Here is an 8475-nt window from a genome sequence, read left to right as displayed (position 1 = left end):
TGGCTAAAGAGAAGACCCTTTCTGGAAGGGAGCGGACAACTGCCTCCTTTTCCTTTGTAAGCAGACAATTATTTCTCCTCATCTATTGCCTATGGGTTTCCCAGGTGGCGCTAGTGGTAAAGAACCCACCTGCCAATGCCAGAGATATAGGAGAAGCAAGTTTGATCCCTGGGTTGGGAAGATTCCCTAGCAGGACGGCATGGCAACCCACTCCAGTATTCTTGCCTGGAAAATCCCATGGACAGAGGAGCCTGGCAGGCTACAGTCCATGGGGTCGCACAGAGTCAGACACGACTGAAGCGACTTAGCATGCATGCATTGCCTGTGGGTTTAGAATTGCTCACACAGGATATCTGACTTGGCTGTCATCATGTCACCGCAGTGATTAGACTTAGGGTGAGGAGATCTAATATGCTTATTATTTATTTGTGTTAGTCGCTCAGTCACGTCTAACTCTTTGAGACCCCAAGGACTGTAGCCCACCAGGTTCCTCTGTCCTGTGGGCTAATAAAGGTTTACTAATAAAGGTAGAATCAGATGCACTTTCTTAAGATCAGAGGATTACATAGCTACTCATCAAATGTTGAAAATGTTAGTCATTCAGGCATGTCCCAACTCTTTGCGACCCCAGGGACTGTAGCCTGCCAGTCTCCTCTGTCCATGAGATTTCCCAGGCAAGAATACTGGAGTGGGTTGCCATTTCCTTCTCCAGGGCATCTCCCCAACCCAGGGATCAAACTGGAGTCTTCTGCATTGCAGGGGGATTCTCTACTGTCTGAAACACTAGGAAAGCCCCATATTTATTTACTGAGAGGTAAATAAGCAGGTCAGGAAGCAACAGTTAGAACTGGACATGGAACAACAGACTGGTTCCAAATAGGAAAAGGAGTACATCAAGGCTGTATGATGTCACCCTGCTTATTTAATTTATAGGCATAACACATCATGAGAAACACTGGGCTGGATGAAGCACAAACTGGAACCAAGATTCCTGGGAGAAATATCAATAACCTCAGATATGCAGATGACACCACCCTTATGGAAGAAAGTGAAGAAGAACTAAAGAGCCTCTTGATGAAAGTGAAAGAGGAGAGTGAAAAAGTTGGCTTAAAGCTCAACATTCAGAAAACTAATATCATGGCATCTGGTCCCATCACTTCATTGCAAATAGATGGAGAAACAGTGGAAACAGTGGCTGACTTTATTTTTCTGGGCTCCAAAATCACTGGAGATGATGATTGCAGCCATGAAATTAAAAGACGCTTACTCCTTGAAAGGAAAGTTATGACCAACTTAGACAGCATATTCAAAAGCAGAGACATTACTTTGTCAACAAAGATCTGTCTGGTCAAGGCTATGATTTTTCCAATAGTCATGTATGGATGTGAGAGTTGGACTATAAAGAAAGCTGAGTGCTGAAAAATTGATGCTTTTGAACTGTGGTATTGGAGATGACTCTTGAGAGTCCCTTGGACTGCAAGGAGATCCAACCAGTCCATCCTAAAGGAAATCAGTCCTGAATATTCATTGGAAGGACTGATGTTGAAGCTGAAACTCCAATACTTTGGCCACCTAATGCGAAGAGCTGACTCATTTGAAAAGACGTTGATGCTAGGAAAGATTGAAGGCAGGAAGAGAAGGGGACAACAGAGGATAAGATGGTTGGATGGCATCATTGACTCAATGGGCATGAGTTTGAGTAAACTCTGGGAGTTGGTGATGAACAGGAAGGCTTGGCGTGCTGTGGTTCATGGGATGGCAAAGAGTCAGACACGAATGAGTGACTGAACTGAACTGAACTGAACTGACCTGAGAGGTAAATGTGAAACCTGCCTCTGATCTAGAATACCTCGGTGTACATTTAAGAATAAAATTAATAGAAATAAATATTTAAAAATCAACAATAAATTAGTATTATATTCCATACTTTAGTTTCAATTTAAAGTTACTGTGTATAACATCAACATACAAAAATCAGTTGTATTATCTATATGCCAAAAACAAACCAGTAGAAGATGAAACTAAAATAAGACATCATTTACAAATCAAATAGTGGTGAATGAATATATGCAAGATTTATTGGAGAAAAAGATAACATTCTATTTGCAGACATTTTAAAGATTCAAATAAATGGCTGTACCGTACTTATGGGCTAGAAAACAAAACATCTTAAAGATACCAATTTTCACAAGTTTTACTATAGGTATAATGCAATCTCAGTAAGGATTTCATAGATTTTTTTTTTGTAATACTTGATAGGCAAAATTTCTGCTGAGTTACAAAGGATAAAAAATAATGACACACTCTAAAAGAAGGATAACAAAATGAAATTATCAGAGATCACTAATTATTCTAAAGTGAAAAAGTGAAAGTTGCTCAGTCATGTCCAACTCTTTGCAATCCAGTCCATGGAACTCTCTAGGCCAGAATACTGGAGTGGGTAGCCTTTCCTTTCTCCAGGGGATCTTCCCAACCCAGGGACTGAACCTAGGTCTCTGGCATTTTGGGCAGATTCCTTACCAGCTGAGCTATCAGGGAAGCCCTAGTTATTTAAAACAGCATATTATTGTTGTAGGAATAGACAAATAGACCAATGGAAAATAATTGAACTTAGAAACTGACTCGTATATATGTGAACCCTTAATTTATGATAAAGTTATCACTAAAATGGAAAAGGACAGTCTTAACAGCAAACAACTCTGGGAATATTTGATGTCTATATAGGAAAAAGTGAAATTGGATATCAATTACAGAAGAAATCAATTCCAAATGAATTATAGACATAAACCTGAAAGTCAAAAAATTAAAGAAGATTATATAGAATATTTTCATGGTAGTGGGTTAGGGAAAATTTTTCTTAACTTAGGTACAGCAAAAAATTGATAAATTTGACTGCATTAAAATTAAGAATCTGTTCACAAATGAAAATCATTAACAGAGTAAAAAATAGTAAGATATCTGCAACTCATATCATCCAAAAAGTATTTATCTTCAGAATATATAAAGAATTCCAACATATCAATAGAGAAAAGACCGATAGCCCAATGAAAAAAAAAGTGAGCAAGAGATTGGAAAAAGGACTTCAAAAAAGAGAAATATAAATGGCTAATATTGTTATAGAAAATTCTTCACCTACACTAACAATCATGGGAAAAGCAAATTAAGATCCCATGAGTTCTACATCATATAATCAGATAGGTAAACATGGACAATCTGAAGTCCAAGTAAGGAATCTATGGAGCAGAGAGCAATTGGATATTGTAAACAATTCAACCACTTTGAAATCAATTCAGCATTACTATTAAAGTTGAAATAATACATACCCAATAACCGAGCAATTCCACTTGTGGAATACATGTGTCAGTAGAACTGTGCATTTCATAGTGTTTCCAAAATGAAAAATAAATCCCTGCTAACTAAATGAATAAATGGTGGCAGATTCATACAATGGAATGCTGCTGCTCGTAAGTCGCGTCAGTCGTGTCCGACTCTGTGCAACCCCATAGATGGCAGCCCACCAGGCTCTCCCGTCCCTGGGATTCTCCAGGCAAGAACACTGGAGTGGGTTGCCATTTCCTTCTCCAATGCAGCAAAGTGGAAAGTGAAAGTGAAGTCGCTCAGTCATGTCCAACTCTTTGCAACCCCATGCACTGTAGCCCACCAGGATCCCCCATCCTTGGGATTTTCCAGGCAAGAGTACTGGAGTGGGGTGCCATTGCCTTCTCCGATACAATGGAATATTATAATGCAAATGAATGAGTCACAGCTATCAGCAGCAACACAAATTAACTATATGCATAAAACTGAACAAAAGAAGTGACACAGGAAGGAATACATACAATGTAATTCCATTTTTATAAAGGTTGAAAACAGGCAACACAAAGCTATATTATTTAAGGATCCATAAAGTAATAAAATTGTAAATGTAAGAAATTTAATTTGTTGAAATTTTCTCATATATAAATGGAGATACAAATAAATCCAGATTCAAAAGATTTCTGAGATAATTGAAGAAGTTAATTCATGTAACAGACTCACCCCCTACTTAGAAAGAAGTAGAGATCACTTAATAGCACAGTTATTCATAATTTGCTCCTTGGCCTTGCTATTAATGTTCGTGGTGTTAGTATTGCCATTGATTTTTTATCTTTTGAAATCTCTGAGAACACAAACATTTATCCAAAATGAAGTTTCTCACAACATATGTTTTTTTTTTCCTTTTTGAGTATAATCTTTGTACTTCGTTCTTATAATATCTTATAATATCAAAAAGATGAACAAGAAGAAAAAAATGGACAGAAAATAAGATAATATTTTATTATATTTGGGGGCAGGTGGTGGACGAATGACAATCATAATTTGAGACATGGCTTAATTTTTAATGAACTTAGAGGTACTGTACAGGGCCACTCACACTCCTACAAATGAAAGAGCCCCTAATTGTGCTGATTTTAGAAAAATGATTCACAAAGTATTTTCAGAATGTGGGGCTCTTCAATGACCCTCAAATTGTGTCACCAATGTGGTAGCATGTTCCAGTGATAACCGAGTGGTAATTTTTCTAGCCATCTTCAAAGGTCTCACTTCATTACTCTCATCTTCTCTCTCAGATTCTTAGGCTGTAGCTGACTCTCTCACTGTACCTTTTTTTTCTTTTTGGTCTTTTTTTCCCAAATATATTGAAATATAATTGACATGTAATATTGAGTAACTTTTAAGACATACAATGTGATAATTTGATACTCTCATTGTACTTTTAACATAGTCTCCTTGGCCTTTCTTCTCTCAAATATGTGTCTACAACTTGCTCACAAAGTTGTCAACTATTGATGCTCATTAACACCTCTGAACTTGAGTCCACAGGGCACTTTTAGCTTCTTAGGGAAATTGATCCCCATGTGCATTCTCTAAAAGGAACAGATAAAACCTGGAAGTCCATATCTTGGCTTCTAAGGAGAGCAACATAATTTATTACAAATCAGAAAAATTAGGGTATTTTCAGTCTGATCAGTCCCCCTTTTTAATCCTATCATTGCTACTTTTTATAGTTTTTTGGTATGCTATTAGCCCCTGTTAAGTAGAACCCTGTCTCTCAAGAACTGAAGTTTAATCTAATTTGAATTATTTGAAGTAATAGAGAAAATAATTCTCTTCTATTTGGTTAAGCCTTATAAGGTTGAGTACTTCCATGAAACAGCATGGCAGGATAAGGCAAGACAATACAAATAAATTATGCTAATTTTTTGCTATTTGTAGACTCATATGTGAATCTCACATTTGATTCACCTTTTAGTATCAACCAGGTAAACAGACCACCACAGTCATTCAAATTGTGAACAGTATAAAACCTTTATGTTTCTAGTTTCCAAAATCACTGATGGAATCATTAGTGGACATAGACCATGGAATTTTACCATTGTGAAATTCTGAAAGAAAATGTAAAACCACTGTTAAAAATTTCAGGTGAGTACAACCAGGGAAATAAGATCCAGATCTGAGAAAACCAGATTCAGGTTTCACCTTACCTGGTCTCTCAATATTCATGTATGGCCATCATGGGATATCAGTGATGTCTGAAAGTATATGACTTTTCTAACTAACCATACAGGTTGATTAAAGGATCCCTTAAAATGTCCTTTGCCACAAGAATATTTTTAATCAGATAAGGCTACAGGTGCAAAAACATGTAACTATCAAGTTTGCCTTCCTTAGTGACTACCAATATATCTACAAAGAACAATTATAACCAATAATACTGGCATCAATTTCCTCATTTCTGTGCTCTGTGAACAGTGGAAACACATATTTTTGAGATTTATAACCAGCCTCTATTCCTAGATACCATTCAGCAGTCTTCAAAACTTTCAGCAAAATCCATTCTGGGAGCTATGTCCTATGACCGCCACAATATCTCTCTCCCCAGTTGTATGCCAAATCAGTGCCCAGCAGACTCTGGCAATGAAGTGTAAGTGAAAAGTGAAAGTGTTAGTCATCAATCGTGTCCAATTCTTTGCAAACGCCATGGACTCTAGCCTGCCAATTTCCTCTGTCCATGGAATTCTCCAGGCAAGAATATTAGAGTGGGTTGCCATTTCCTTCCCCAGGGGATCTTTCTGACTCAGGGATCAAACCCAGGTCCCTTGTATTACAGGCAAATTCTTTACCATCTGAGCCACCAGGGAAGCCCATAAAGCATAAGGCTTAATGCATATCAATACAATTTAGTGATGGCAGAAGCCTGGACATAGGAAAAAACTTATGGTATAAAATGATAGCATTCTGAAACAGTCTCATAATCTTAAAGGCCAAATAGACGTTCATCTGAAAAAAGTTCAGGAAGGTAACAAAAACAAACAGCTTTGGATTGGGGGTTTGTAACATTGCCTGTACTGGGAGAATTTCCACAGGTTACTTTAAAGAGGAAACCAGGCAACTAGACTGTGAAGGAGATGAGGGTCAGCTACATATATGATGAAGTATCGGGTAGTGTATGAAGGGGAACACAAAAAGAAGAGAAAAGAAGAACAAAGAGAAAAATTTATACCAAGAACATAGAAGTAAAAAAGACATAGAGAACTAAAATCAGATAAAATTATTTAAATGTAGGAAACTTATGAATATTTTATAAGTAAGGACATGTACAGGCAGAGTCATTCTTGTGTGACATGTCTGTGTTAAGAACCCAGGAATAGGAGAAATGACAAAAGCTTTATTAATTGAACCAATATTTTATGTTTTGCTGTTTTTAACTCCATTATATGAATTCTATATGCACATCATTCCTGTGTGTATTTTAGATCATTCTTTGTGTTTAATCATTTTTATTCATGTTTTAATGTGAAAATATTGATCCATTAAAATATTCACTTTCCAAAAAAGAGCTTTATGAATGAAGCCACTTACATAGGAACCCTGGGTCTTCCAATGAGCCATTCCTAGTCCAGTGGGATGCCACTTTGGGCCAATTTGGATGAAGAGTTGATAATATGACCTGATTCTGTTGGTTTCAATTAACTTCATTTTTCCTAGCCTGAGAAACTCCAGTTTTGATCACTGACCTTCCCTTTTCCCTTTAGATCTACTGAAGGTCAGCAATGAAAACCAAACCACATTTACTGAGTTTATTTTGTTGGGCCTCACAAATCAACCTGAACCCAGGTGGTGATATTCACCTCTCTGTTCCTCGCCTACTTGCTAAGTGTCCTAGGAAATCTGACTATCATCATTCTCACTATGGTAGACCCTCACCTCAAGACTCCCATGTATTTCTTCTTCCAGAATTTCTCCTTCTTAGAAGTTTCCTTCACATCCATTTTTATTTCCAGGCTTCTGACCAGCTTGACAACAGGAAATAAAGTTGTCAGCTTTCCTGGCTGCCTGACTCAGTATTTTTTTGCTATACTCCTTGGAGCAACAGAGTTTTACCTCCTGACTTCTATGTCCTATGTCCACTATGTGGCCATCTGCAAACCCCTGCATTACCTGACCATCACGAGCAGCAGAGTCTGCATACAACGTGTTCTGCTCCTGGCTAGGGGCAGCCCTGGCTATCTTGCCACCAATTATCCTGATAAGCCAGATGGATTTTTGTGCCTCCAATGTTCTGAATCAATATTATTGTGACTATAGACCCCTCCTAGACGTTGCCTGCTCAGACACAAGACTTTTAGAATTAGTAGTCATCTTCTTAGTTGTTTTGACTCTGGTGGCTACTCTTTTGCTGGTGACACTTTGTTATACATATATTATCAGGACCATTCTGAGGATTACTTCTGTCCAGCAAAGGACAAAGGCTTCTGCCACTTGTTCCTCCTACATGATTGTCATCTCACTCTTTTATGGCAGCTGCATCTTTTTATACATGAACCCATCACCAAAAAAAGGAGGGAATTTCGACAAGGAAATATCTCTGCTCATGACTTCAGTTAGCCCTTTGTTGAACCCCTTTATTTATACCCTAAAGAATCAGCAGGTGAAGCAAGCTTTTAAGAACACCATAAAAAAATTACAAAATTTTAATAATCATAATTTATTATTTTAATTAATAAAATTAACAAATAATTGAGTTAATACATATCTAATAAGTGTTGACTATGTTTCAAAGGATATTCTGGGCACTGAGAATAGAAATACAAGAAACATAGCTCCCAAATTTCTAAGAACCTCCAGGCCAGTATCATAGAGAGATATAAAAACATATAAATTATAATGAAACTAAATAAATGCTATTACAAAGAAATAAATGAGATGTATAAAAAATGATTTGAGACAACTTTGCTCTTGATATCATGATTTCTCACTTTTGAGACATTTGATTTCTCACTTTTGAGACATTTGAGAGGCAAAATGGTGTATAATGAGAACAGTAGGAGGATATTAATTTAGAGTGAATGGTAGGAGCCCAGTAGTGAAGATATTTATTGCACATTTAAGAGTTAACTAAGTATTACTGAGCCAAGAAAAATTATAAGAAAG

General features: G+C 37.1%; 1 pseudogene; it reads left to right on the top strand.

Annotated features, from left to right (window-relative positions):
- The first annotated feature begins 5402 nt into the window (after positions 1-5402).
- On the top strand, positions 5403-8041 carry LOC139183034 (olfactory receptor 6C4-like; annotated as a pseudogene).
- The last annotated feature ends 434 nt before the right edge of the window (positions 8042-8475 follow it).

The sequence above is a fragment of the Bos indicus genome, chromosome 5 (assembly GCF_029378745.1).
Source record: "Bos indicus isolate NIAB-ARS_2022 breed Sahiwal x Tharparkar chromosome 5, NIAB-ARS_B.indTharparkar_mat_pri_1.0, whole genome shotgun sequence".
NCBI classification, from domain to species: domain Eukaryota; kingdom Metazoa; phylum Chordata; class Mammalia; order Artiodactyla; family Bovidae; genus Bos; species Bos indicus.
The sequence above is the reverse complement of the archived record's forward strand: the minus strand, read 5'-3'. Positions and strand labels throughout refer to the sequence as shown.